Here is a 14,745-nt window from a genome sequence, read left to right on the forward strand (position 1 = left end):
ATTGTTTACTAATATTTTTTTTCATTACTTATTTTAATGATATTCCGATCTAATCAACACTGAATTCCATCGATTTGTTACAAAACACAAACAATTAAACAATAGTGTTAAAAGATAAAGTCCTAATAATTCTTTTATTTATTGTTTCACTGACAAGTCTTTTTTTTATCCAAAATTCCAAGAATTTCTCGAGAAAGTTATCGAACATGTAGTAAAGTGAACAACGACGTGCAAGAAAATCCACAAAGATAAGAATCTAATTATTTATGAATTAATTAGGGGTCTACTTGTTGCCTGAATCTCATTTATCGATTTTATCTCGAAAATTCTGTCGTTGCTAAAAAAAGCAAAAAAAAAAAAAAGTTAAAATTAATGTTTGTGATATGATAATAAAATGTAATTCGATAATATCTCCCGTTTTTTTCGCTACATCGACACTAGTGTCTTATTTGTAATTTTTTTGTGTGCAGGTAACTTGTTGTTGTTATTGCTCGTGGTCAAGCGCAGCAGCAGCAGCAGCGAAGAAGAAGACGGAGCACACATGAATGTGTAATAAACCCCCTTCAGACATAATAAATTAAATCAGATACACTGATATATCAATTAGCTTTCCCTTTCATCTTATAATTTCTGGTTTCCTTTTGCTTATCATCATCGTTGTTATTAATATTAATTCAATTTGAGTTGCAGTGAGATGACCCTCACCTTCATTAATTCTTTCAAAGAAATTGCGAGATGCGCAGTTTTTTATATAATTTCTCTTTTAAATAAATTTAAATGGATTTACGTAATAATAAATTTTTCCCCCGAAAAAAAAAATAAATTAATTTTATTGGTAATAAAGAAAGAAAGAAAGAAGAAACAAATCGATCTCGCGATGAGACAAATTCAACGAACTCATAATAATTTCTTCATTAATATCCATGTTTTTACGCCATTCAAAAATTACAGTGAATTATTTTGCCGTAATAAATAATTGTATTGTATGATCCAACCTTTATTATATCAACACGAGAAAAAAAAAGTTTTCCTTTTTAAACTTTATGAATATGTAAAAATTATGATAATGCATTTAATTAATATTCATATCGATAATTTTTCTGTTGTTACTCTGTCTCCTTTTAAGTCATTTCCACTGTTATGTGGCATAAATCAATAAAATATATTTTTACCACTAACCTTTAACAACAAAAAATGAAGCTTATGACAAAACATGCTTTATTAAAAACGAAACGCGACGACGCGAGGTTCAACGCTTCATTTAATACCATTCATAATCGTGAACTTTCTTTTTTTTTTGTTGTTGCATTTTTTTTTCGCGAGCCTGTAAGTCCCTGCGATGATGATATTTGTTGTTATTATTAATATTGTGTTGTTATTAAATTATCATTATTATGAATACAAAATTATGCATTTTTTTAAAATTTATGTCTGCCTTCTTATTAAAAGTTATTTTTATTACATTTGTGCTAATTTGTATCAATAACAATAATGTTCATGTAAAAAGTGCTACAGTTGGACGTGTTCATGCATTTTTTTTGTTTTTTGAATAAAATTTAACAATAAGGATTTTTTCGTGTTGAATAATCTGATGGTGGTCTCTTTTATACTTAGAAAATGTGACAATGGTATCATTATTGTAATCGAACATCTGTAGCCTTTCTACGATTTTTTAAAAAAATTAATGATAAATGTGTTAAATATTTAAATAAAAAAGGTTAACAAAAAGATTAACACTTGTTGTTAATGTTTTATTTTTATAATTTTTAAAAATATATGTAACATAACGTAAAAAGCAAAATATTTTTGTTTATGTTTTTTTTTATTTAAAAAAATAACAAATTATATCTTTAAAAGGGTAAGTTTTCTTATCTTTTGTTTTTACAAGACTTTCTATGTTATATATTAAGATACACTTTTAACACAAGAAAGTTCAAGGGTGGCATTTTTTTCTATACCTACAGTTTTTAAACTAAAAAAGGCATCCAGATGTCCATTTGTTGATTGAAAAATAAATTATGTGCGAGAAACGTTTGTAACAAAAAAGCGATAAAATTGTGTTCAGAAGTCAACAAGTTGTTTTTGTTGTTAAATTGAAGTTTGGTCATTTCAACTTAATTACGACAAAAAAAGATAGTTGCAATAAAATAATCTGACGGAATATAAAATAAAATTAAGATACACTTGCATTTAAATTTATATTTGTATAAAAAACAAACGATCAAATTGTGTTTAACATGGGTGTTATTAATTACCCATCATTACGTTGTTGTGCATACACGAAGTATTTTTGCACAAAAAAGTGAATAAATAGAGAAATAATGCAAAAGACGCATTTTAAAATAAAATATAAAGATAAAGAGATAAACTGATTGAAATATAATATAATACAAATATGTATCGATATAAATATTTGTTGAAATTATTATATGCGCTCGTTATGTATATGAAAAGTAAATCTTTTCGATCTAGATTAATTGATGTATCGATTACATCTCTTGCTTCTTGCTTCATCGCAGATAATTTAATAATACGCTGGAATGCAAGGAAATAGTTTGTGTTGTTTCTTGAAAATTTGTTTAAAAACAAGATTTCAGTTAGGAAGGGTCATTAGGTTTCAAGGGCGGATCCAGAGAGCTCTGAAGGGGGGGGGGCAAATCAATAAAAAATTGTCTTTTTTGTCAATTTTCGGGTCTTTTTTGTAAATTTTTGGGAATTTTTGTTATTTTGATCCGCCCTTGTTAGGTTTTCTAAATTTGATCAGAATTGATTGTTTCAGAAATATATTTTAAGGGTTTCTGTCGATTTGAATAAATTATTTATCACTACATAAAATTCACAGTTTCCAGACTTTATGCTCTTTAGTTAAGGTTAGTTAAGGTACACTCTGGTTCAATTTCAGATGACTATGTCGAGTGTTTTTTTCTGATGTTTTGGATTGTTAAGGAATCAAAAAGGCTGAATAACTTAATTTTTGCATGAAAAGAGGTTCCTTGTACTTCTTTTGTTATGTACTTTGTTTCATTGAAACTATTAAAAAAACACAATTAGCTCGTAAGCTTCTGAGTCTGCATCGAGGATATTTGAAAATTGCTTGACATTTTCTCTTGATGTTCTTAATATTTGGGCCTCTAATCTTAGTTGAGGTTTTACAAATAGAGTACCAAGAAATCGGTCAAGACAGTCATAATTCATTTGTGTTTTTATGAGAACGGTTAAAGGTATTATTTTAGTGGTATTTCGTAATGAAACAGCAAACTTTTTGTCATCGTCGGTACATTATGTACAGAAAATTTTTAGATGTGCTTCTTAGGTATTTGCTCTTTGTCAATAGACTTTTTCGGCTGTTTGTTTGATACCTTTCCCTAAAGAGAAAATTTTTTTATGATATGTGGTTGGATCGTTCTTATGTTCTGTCAATTTGAAATTCTACCAAAATCGAGAATTCCTTACTTTTTTAAATCCATAATTCCTGCTTATCTAAAAAAACATTCTTTAATTCTTAATTAAGCTTTTTTAAGTTAATAGAACCTACTTACCATAAAATTTGACTCCTTATGTACAGAAATCTCCTATGAAAACTTAAACCCTTGTTTGTCACTTTTTAGTCCATGTCACGATCAGTGTTCCTACCTAATAAAACATATTTTAATTAAATACTTACAAAACTTTAATAAAAAATTGAATTTTTAGAATATTTTTCTTGGCACTTGTGTGCACCTGTAGACTGCGATCAAATGATGTGAACTGCGTGATTAAATATGTAGTTTAACATTACACCATTAATATTTATTGTATAACACAAAACATGTAAAAGTAATGAGTTCGTGCCTTACAGTTTGATTTATTTTTTCAAGGCTAGGTAACTTTCTCATACACAGATCTCATTCAAGATTTATTTATTATTATTACGAAATGATCTTTTGAAACGATTTAGCTAAACAAGTGTTTTTCTTCCTATTTAACGCACGATAGAAAGATAAATAAATATTCAGTGAATTCCTACTTGTGACAATAAAATTTATATAAATCGATTGTAATTAACTGATTTATTAATCATAACCAATTATTATCACATTTAGTATTCAAATTATTGGTAGTTTAAGCACGCTTTTTCCATTCCACTCAAATATTTCTCTCTTTAAAAAAAAAATATATCGAACGGAAAAGAAAATAAATAAATTTTAGTATTAATAAAATTTAATTAATTTGCTTATCGCGTGTTGTTGGAACTATAATTTTTTTTTAAATAGGAATAAAATGAATGGACCACTCCAATTTAACAAAACATAATTTAAAGCCATGAATGACACAGTTAGAAGTGCCAGAGAGATAGAAAGAGAGAGGAGAGAAAGAAATTAAAAATTTAAATTTTTATTGATCCATTAGAAGTTATGGGTAAGCAACATGAGGCTTGTTATTGGAATTCAATTTGACATCACGAGCTATGAGTTTGTCAATATAAATATCTAAATTATCATAAATTTTGATGATAATTCAAATATGGACAAAAAATTAACACTTTACTGCGGTAACGCAGTGTGACAGTTTCAACTATTCAAAGTTTTTTCTGCTTTCGTATAATTTATGGGAGGTAACGTTAAAATTTTTTTTAAAACAAACAGAGAATAATTTACCGCGATGTTGATATGTATGAGATGAAAACAAAAAAAAATCATAATAATAACAACATCACTTTGAAACAGATTCGTATCTCGTATTGGTAACACTGGAAGCATTTTTATGTATGTTTTATTTTAATGATGCGATGATGATGATTGATCAACAGAAAATTATTCAATCATCACTAATTTACGATCGATTAAGTATCAGGTGATGGAATTTAAATGTATACATTTTTTCAATCGCAACTTGTGTGTTTACAGTGATAAAGATGTTAATGGGGGACCTTTATGATTATTATGATAATGCGTAACTGTCACGAATCACGATTCGTTTGATGCGCTTATCTTTATCGTGAATTCCAACTTTTTATTTTTTCTCCTGACGGACCGTTATTTTGATGTGAATGAAGGTCAAAACAGAAGCAAGTGAAAGATGTTTTTGAGTTGATTTCTAACAAGAGTTTTTTTGAACTATCTTGATGACTTTGGTTGTTCGAAGCATTAAAATGATTTGCTTTGATGATGAATTTTTAGTTATTTTAAAATTGTATAGATGGCGCTTTAATTTGAATCTTAACGAAAAAAATCATCTAGAGGGCGTTTTGTGTTAAAAATTCGATAAAAATTAGAATAGTTGATATTTTTTTAAATATTTGCTGATTAAAAATTAGGTATTTTTTTTGAAATATTTACAGTAAAAAATCTTTGAATTTTCTTAAAAACATTTTTAAAAAACTTTTAAATAAAAGATAAAAAATTCGTAGAGGGCGCTGAAAATTTTAAAGTTCAATTTCTTTATGTTAAGATTTTTTTACCGCATTTCGAAGAAAAAATGATACTTCGAATTATGCAAATTTTTTTACAAAACAAAATATTAGCCTTTGAAATTTTTTCGAATTTTATTTAAAAGTTTTTAAATTATGGAAAACCAATATTGAATATAAAAAACAGGCTTGTATAATTTAAATTAAAATTAAGAATCAAAAAATCTAAAAAATGATCTGATTTTTTAAGTGAAAAATCTAAAAAAATTTTTAAAACTATTTTTTTTTGATTTGATTTGAATTATTTTGATTAAATCAATTTTTAAATCAAATCATATCAAAAAATTACAGTTTTGAAAAATTTTTGATAGATTTGCAAATCTTTGATTTGAAAAATTTTGAAAAATATAAAGCGCCATCTATAAAGAAAATTAAAAATTAAAAAAATAAAAAAATGTCCAAATATGTTCTTAATATATTCTCAAAAAAAAATTTAAAATATTTTTGAAAATTCACAAACAACGAACAAAAAGAATAAGTTTAAAACAAAACGCCCTCTGGCGGAGTTTTTTTCCTTTCTTGATTCATTTAAAATCAAAATAAAGTTTTTCTAATATAAAACTAAAATTTGGCGTTAATGCTTTTCAACTTCGCCGATCTTTGTCTCGACACGCAGACGCTCCAAATTCTTCCTAGTTTCCTTTTAAAAAAAATACAAAACTAACCTAAAACAATGATAAAAGCGCAAAAATTAACATAACACGCCGTTTATGCATCTAAAAATGTCTCTTACTCGGTAACCCATAAGAAGCGATAAAAATATGTATACCACTTGTTACATTTATACTTCATGATTTGGCCAGGCAGCAACTTGCATGCATTCTTATGACTAAATTTGTGTGTGCAAGCAAATAAATAATAACATTAAGTGCGATGATTATATACGCCTTCTACAACTCTAGATTACTTTTTTCGATTATTATCATGCAATTTCCTTATCTTGTAAGAAATCGTGCTCAACATCGAAGCGAAAAAAATTGTAATAGGTAGTTCTTTAAAAATGAAAAAAATAAAAAGATAAAATACAGTAAGCCGACGACTGCACCGCCACAAACGACAACGACGACATATTTTGTGGTAATTAAACATGTTTCATGAATGCAAAATGTAAATTTTTTTCTGTAATGAAAGTAGTTGGCTAGATAAGATCTCTCATAGTGTATCGCGTATCTTACTTTCTCGCGATATAATTGTATCAATTTAACTTTGATTCACGTTTTGCACATATATTTTAATTCAGAACCAATTATATTTGCCTTTATTAGTAGTCAGAGCTTCTGAAAATTTATGCACGACTCGCATGATAAATAGTCGTCGTCGTCGTCGTCGTAGATTTTACTACAAAATTACTACGATACAAAAAGGTCTTTTCACCAAATACGGGAAAAGGTCAAAATTACAATAAACCACACAAATTTATTCGTGGTTTAAGCCGAGCAGACAGTTATCCGGTTTTACAAGTCAAAAACGCAGCTCTTCATTTTAATAAAAAAAAAACATTAAATTTTAAAACATGTCACTTGTTGTGCGAACCGATTTGAATTCGCTACCGTATATTGAGGAGATTGCGATCGCACAAAGGACACGTGAATTCAAATCTAGAACAACCTTTGAGCCATAAATCCACTTAAAGCAGCACACAGTGTCTTAAATTTGGCACGTTTCGTGGGGAACACGAGATTCGAACGATGCTTTTGGTTTAGTAGCGCCACGTGACAAGTTCAGCCGTTCAAGAGGTTCAAATTCTTCTGGTAAGTTTTTTTTTCAGTTAAAGAATTTATGAATGAATTTATTCTTTTCTAAAAAATTGTTTGTTTTTGAAAACGTGTAATTTTCTCATAAATATGTGATCAACTAAAATATAAATATTTTCGATCAGTGGCGGATTTGTTTCAAGGCTGAGAATAGTTCTTCAATGTAGATCGGAATTATTTTAATGAGGCCTTTTCAAGTTTAAATTCTATTACAATTAATTCACTCCAAAGAAAAAAATTAGACAAAACTGAGAATACTTAAGTCGTTGACTTAAAGCTTAAGAAAAAATTAAGTAATCATAGGTGCAGAACTTATTATTTTAAAAATCACTTAAGTTTGACTTAAGTCAAATTAATTAACTTAATTTTATAAAATTCATAGAAAACTTTCCAAAAAATTGATATTTTTGTCCAAAATACAGGGCTGTAAAAACTTATGACTTAAACTTAAGCTTCAAAAACTTATGTGACTTAAACTTTAACTCAAGTTTTAGTCAAAAGAATCTTTTGACTTAATTGACTTTTGACATAAGCTTAAGTTATAGTAAAAAAAATTTAGTCAAAAGTCAAATTTTTTAGAAATTTCGACCAGTTTTTGGGAAAAAATTAAAATTTTTTTGAAAATTTTGGTAAACTAAGTCAAATAATTTGACTTAAGTCAAACTTTTGTGACTTTTACTCAAGCTTAAGTCATAAGTCAAATGGATTCGACTTTTGACTTAATAAGTTTTGCAGTTCTGCCAAAATAAATAAAACCTTTGACTTAATTTAACTTAAGCTTAAGTCTTTTAAGTCAATATATTCTTTTGACTTAAACTTTAACTTAAGCTTAATAAGTTTATTTTAAGTCATAAGTTTTTGTTGATTTTTACCAATTTTATATTTCAAGTTTGATTTAAATTTTAAAAAAATTCTCAAGAATGGTTGAAAAACCAAAACTTTCCTCAAAACTTAAGCTTAAGTCATTTTTTTAAATTCTTTTTACTTAAAATTAAGATTAAATCTCGTAAGTCAGTTAAGTTAAAATTTTAAATTTAAAAAAAAAAAAATTGGTGCCCTGAGTAAAATATTTACATTTTCAGACACGATTTGTAATCATTAATAATTTTACCGAAAAAAAAGATCATTAAACCATTCAATTAAATATTTAATAATATAATATAAAAGTCAGTCATTTCGACTTTCTTCAAGAGTAAACAACGAAAAAATGTTCAAATTTATCTTAGACATACCGCATGATTTGACCTATTGACTCCTCCGCATATATAACATGTACATAAAAATTATCTCGACTTTTTTTTCGTTAAATATCTGTACCGTAGATGTATTTTGCTTCATTTGAACCTTTTACCAAAACGAAAAAAAAAATATTGGTAAAATATTTCAATTTAGGCTCAAGACGCACAAGCAGCGAACAAAAACAAAGTAAGAAACTAAATCAGGCGGGCATCATTAACATTATTATGGATATATATGACCGATAATTACAATGTGTTTGAGTAAGTAACATACAATATTGGTGAAGAGGACACGGATAATTTGTTGCAAAAAAAAAAGATAAAAAATGATTTTCTTTGAAGCGACATTGTTGTCCATCCCAGTTATTTTTTTGGTGCGCTCCGCAAAATAAAACCAAAAAAAAACATTTAAAACCACCTATAATTATAATTAAGAAACAACTTTGTAAAGTATGGTACATGTGTTATACATACAAATTAATTGATACTGTAATGCGATGATTACAATTGAAAAGTGAGATTTATCGTGTTTTGGCTTTTGAGGCAGTATGAGTGAAATCAATCAATAACGGAGATAAGTATAGATTAAGAATCGTTTTGTATTTTTTTTTGTTGTTGTTAATTTTTCGGGTAACTAAAATAATATATGTAATTTGTGAAATTAATGAACGATTACTTTATTGAATAGCGGGGTTTGACTGTCAACTTAATACTTTACGAGTTCTGTTTTTTCTTTGTTTCTAAAGAATTGGGTCAAAATTCTTCAGGCGTTGAATGAAGATGATTCTTAAATAATTTTTTTCTCTGATAAGTTCGTTGAACTACAAATTTTTTAATAGATTTTTTTTATAAGAGCTCTATAAAAAATTATTTTTATAGAAATTTTTGAAGCTTAAAATTAATAATAATTTTTAAATTTAATTTTAGAAATATAGGTATGATTCAAAATTTTGTTATTTTTTCAAAAAAAAAAAAAAAATAAAAAAAATAAAATAAAAAAAATAAAAAAAAAATTAAAAAAAAAAAAAAATTAAAATTAAAAAAAATTATCAATTTTTAATAAATTTTTTACTCTTTTTGGACATATCTACCTCTTTAATGTGAAAATCATTTAATTTTGAATTTAAAATTATTTAAATCAAAATTGCTTCCAGTTTTGATTTTATTCATTCTTGATGATTTCGACAATAATTCATTGAATGATCAAATAATCTTCCGTCCTAACGCTTAATTGTTTACTCTAATACAATCAATGAATTGAAATAAACTCTTTTTTTTACGACAAACGATATCACATTACAATTAAATCAACCGATTTGTCGGATTTGCGGCCTAAATCAACGATATCGAATTCTCAAAGTTTCTCAAAGACAGGTTTTCAGGTTCCGTTGTAAAAGAAAGAAATGTAAAGTAAACCACTTACATTTTTAAGACATCATCAACAAATTTTATGAACTCACTATTATTATTTTTATTTTATTTTTTTTTGTGTCTAATAAATTACTCAAGATAGAATTTTATTGTTGGAAACAATGTTTGGGAGTTTATGGCGCGCAACAGGTTTGTAGTACACACCTTTCATCTTTCACATTTTTTTTTGGGTCTTTGCGCAATCGATCAGAGATAATAATGATGATGCACCGCGTGCAGAAGAAAACAAAAAAAAAATGACGAGGAAGAAACGCATGTAACAAAACAATGAACTCATATGTCAAAACTTAATTTACTTCTTTCTTTTACGAGCATTCTTCTTGTTTCATTTTTTTTTGAGGAATTCTATTACCATAAACGATACAATGCTCATTGTTACTCACGTGAAGAAGAAAGAAAAATACACTTGACCACTTGACTCAAATTATATTTTCAAAAAAAGTTTCATCATTTGTACAAGACTTATTTTTATTTAAAGCTAAGTTACACATGTTAAGTACCACTTGTCTTTATTGTTATTTTTTTTGTGAGTATCGCCTTCGCTGTTTTTTCTTCACTCACTTCAGTATTCTAATGCTATTAACGTAACAAAAGGCTTAATACGTTGTAATAACAATATTATAATAATAGGAAGAAAGTGTGCGCACCTCTGAGAGCATCACACAAGTCAAATTCATTAAACACGCCTTTTAGCAGGCTTACAAAAAAAAAGAGATTCTTCAGTTATTTTTTGAATGAAAATTCAGAGGCTAGTAAAGTACCAAAAGGTGACTGCGAGAGATTTACGCATTAACGATTATTCCGCATGTCCATCAATTAATTAGATAATAGACAAGCTTAGCAGCAACCGGGTACGTAAAAGTATTCAGAAGCAGGTTTTTTACTGATTAGCGATCATTATGGGAGAAATCAAATATTGTGAACGTTGCCCTTTTAGTAATTTTAGTCATAATTTATCTGTCTAAAAAGATTTGTGAGGAAATAGTTTTTTTTTTGCAGGGGTGTAGCATTGTAAATAATTGAGAGTGGTTTGGGCCCTTTTCTGATTTTTTTTTACTAAAGTAGACTTTAATGAAAAAATATTCCAAAAATATCAATATGGTTCTAAAATAGTACCAAAATATTCTATAAAATATTTAGCAAAGCTGTTTTTTCGAATTTGGATAAAACTAAACAAATGTTTGTTAAATTGATGTAATTCTTAGAATTTAGAATGACAAACACTCATAAGTTAATTTTTACATCTAATCTGCTACTTTTTCAAAAATTTGAGTTTTAAATGAATTGTCATAATTAAGCTTTAACCTTTCAAGGTTTGCACAACTAATTTTAAATTAATTTTAATTTGCCATTTGTGATCTTCTCGGCACAGGTCACGAATGAAACACGAGATTTTTCTAAATTTCACTGAATTTAAACTTTATTGTCGACTTGTAGTCACGGCGGTTTGTTATAGATGCAGCTACTCATATAATTTTCAAACGAAAACAAGAAGTTTACAGTGACCGTCTCCTACTTCAACCTTAGAGCTTCATATTCTCATAAACGAAGCAGTTGCCTGGCATGAGTTGGCCATCATTTAAATTTTGCCATATTTTGGTTTTGTCAATGTTTCCAAACAAGTATGATATTTTCTTCTCAAAATACTTTGATTTTTTTCATTTCTAAAGCTCTTAGGTAACACAAAAGTTTGTTTTCAAATAAACAAGCAATTCTGTTCATAAAAAAAATTATCTGCGTTTTTCATAATTTTAAAATATCTATAGTCGGTGAGGTAACTTTAAGCTTCCTGTGAATTGAATAAATATTTTAATTTCTTATCATTTGTGAAATAAAAAAAAATCATTTAGACGTAAAAATCTTACCTGTTAAGGGCCTCAAATATTTTTTCTCGTCTACGGCACTGCCCTTTATTGCGATGTACAAAAGATTTACAGCTTATTAAGTTGACCGTCCTTTATTTTTTTTATTCATAATCTTATATCGCGCGTATTTTTTTGTTATTTTGATGAATCATCAATCAGCTTCTAAATTTCGGTGAATCGAACAGGTGAATTATTCATATTCATTCATAAATTTTGTACACTTTTGAAAAAAAGTCACACTTCTAAATCTAGTTAAGCGTATTTTGAAAAACTACTGTTTCCATAGTTTTATTTATATTTTAATAACTCCGGAGATGTGTTTGAAAGTTAACAATCAAAATTAAAATGAAGCATGACATCATGATAAAATTTTGTGTTTTTGCTTTTACCAGATTTTTTTTTGGTGTTCGCATTTGCAAAGACAGGTAGATAAATAACATCAATCCACGATCATCATCATTATCATAAAATAGTCTAACAAATCAATATAAAATGGTGATGATCTTTACCCTATTGACAGTGATGGACCATAAATTTATTCATATAAGCCTAAAAAAGATACACAAAAAATTGTTTTAAATTTCAAAAGGAAACTTGTGTGCACAAAATGATAGCGAGAAAAAATTGTCACATCACTTATGTTATTATAAAGACAATAAAAGTTCATTTCCTGTTCGATAAGCCATTAATAATATGCAAAGTATTAATATTATTACTAATAAAAGGTTGTAGTTGACATATTTTTTGGACTCACCTCCGGTTCAAAAGAAATTTTAATCATCTCCATTTATCTTCTAAACAATGCACGAGTGTTTTTGGAAAATATTTTATATCCAGCGATAGTGAGAGATGTTGCTTGTTTATTTTTTTGTCACACACGAATATCACCCACTCACATGGCAGGTTCATTATCTATTTGTAAGATTGATGTTTTTGGTGAAATCAGAAGGTCATGACAAGCTGTTTAGTTGACAACACCCTAAAAAATATAAATCTGATGCATGTTTGTTTTTCGAATAAATTTGGTAAAAAAAAGAAAGATTTCTTGTAGCAACTCTGAAAACAGGTTCATCAATTTCACATTTGTCACACCTGTCTATTGGATGTTTTGTTATAGTGTATACCGTAATTTAATCCATAATCATTTTATTTATAATTTTTTTATCGTCGTATATTTTTTTTTGGCAAACAATGGGCTTCGTTCACATTTATTCGCCTACGCACGATTAATAATATTTTTTCTTCGTTTATTTTTCGTGTGAGTTACATAAGAATTAAAATCACTTTACATCATGGGATGGCTAGCGAACGACGAAGATAAAGCGTCAGGCTTGTACCTTCCATTGTACAACAAAATATTAACAATGTACATATAGAACTTTGGTAATATAGTAATAAGATAACTTTGTAAAGTGGAGGAAAAAAACTAACGAGAAAGTATCAAAACATAATTATAATTTATAAGAAAAACAACCCACACATAAAAATAACGCGTGTCTATGCCCTTTTATGTGGTTCTATTCTCTTTTGAAGTTTTTTTTTGTGAATTATGAAGAATATTTCCTTCGTAAGAATTATAATAATAATGTTATTTACTCGTTTTTTTTTTGTTTGTTATAGAAGGCTTTGTATAACAATAAAGAACCACCATCAAAGTAAAGCACCTTCCGGACACTTGTCGCGTCATTTTTTTCTTCTTTTCGATTTTTGGCGATCAATGTAGGTAGTCTTGTAACTAAAGGTGTTTCAAAATTGGTTTTCTGTAAAAAAAAAAATGGAAAAAATTTAAATAAACCAATAAATCTCATCATCATTCGTTTATTGTTTTAAATCGTCCGTAAATCATGTTTCGTTAACTTTAACAGCTTTTGTCACAATTACCGTGGCAATTGCAATTGTTACATAAAGTTGGCATAATATCCACTGAGAGAGATTTCATAAGTAGTTATTATACTACATTTATTTATTTATATTTCTTCTCATTCAAATAAATTCAAAAAAAAAAAAAATATGAATGTTAAATAGGTAATTGGCACTTTTGTGTTATTTGAAGACTATCAATTCCTTAAAAATTGTTTATTTTTTCCATTATTTTTATTATGAGCATATTTATGATACTTTTTTCGTGTTTCAAATCTAGTCAGTGAATACTCAGTGAAATATCAAAATAAAATAAATCGATTGATAGAAAATTATAATAATAGTTATAATAGTCGATAAATTATTACTTTATTGTTTTGCTTTATGATATTTACATTGGTCAAGCAGGCTATCTGTTTTTTTTTTTCTTCTTGCTTTTGCAAGTTAGGCTAAATGTGTCATAACCAAAATTATAAAAAAATAATTTTACAGGAAACTATGTCAAACTGTGGAAAGTGGATGAGTTCAGTTAACGAATTAATTGTGCAATAGAAGAAAATTTTACAATTTAAGGGTGAGAAATTTTTACAAAATTGAAGAAATAGTGAAGTGTTTGTGTTTTGGATCTCAATTTAACTCTTTTACTATTGGAAAGTAAGGAATGGCTTCTTTTTGGGTAAGTAAATTTGTTTGATGATGAGACATAATTTCTCATTAAAACTTTTCATACCAATAGAAATAAATCCCAATTTCACGTTTCAAACATGTCTCAATAAAAAACCAGAAACGACCATAACAATAAGGACAACAATTTAAGAAACGACTTGATGTAAAGGGCTTTTAGACATATGGAGAGTATTTTAAGAGTGACAACAGAACTTGTGATCGATGTTGTACCTCTCGAACGTGTCAACGAGATGAAGTATTTGGGCATCATGGTTGATGAGAAGCTACGCCTGAACCTTCATGCTGACCTTGTCAGAAAGAAAATTGCCAAAAAAGTCTACTTTATGTCACGAATGAAGAAAATGCTTGACAGAGACACGAAAATCATGCTATATAAATCACTGATACTTTAAAGAACCTTAAGACCATATCGTACCATAGGTTTGAGTAAAACTGGTAGGCAATTTTTCGTTTCGACTGAA

This window comes from Culicoides brevitarsis, chromosome 2 (assembly GCF_036172545.1).
Source record: "Culicoides brevitarsis isolate CSIRO-B50_1 chromosome 2, AGI_CSIRO_Cbre_v1, whole genome shotgun sequence".
Taxonomy (NCBI): domain Eukaryota; kingdom Metazoa; phylum Arthropoda; class Insecta; order Diptera; family Ceratopogonidae; genus Culicoides; species Culicoides brevitarsis.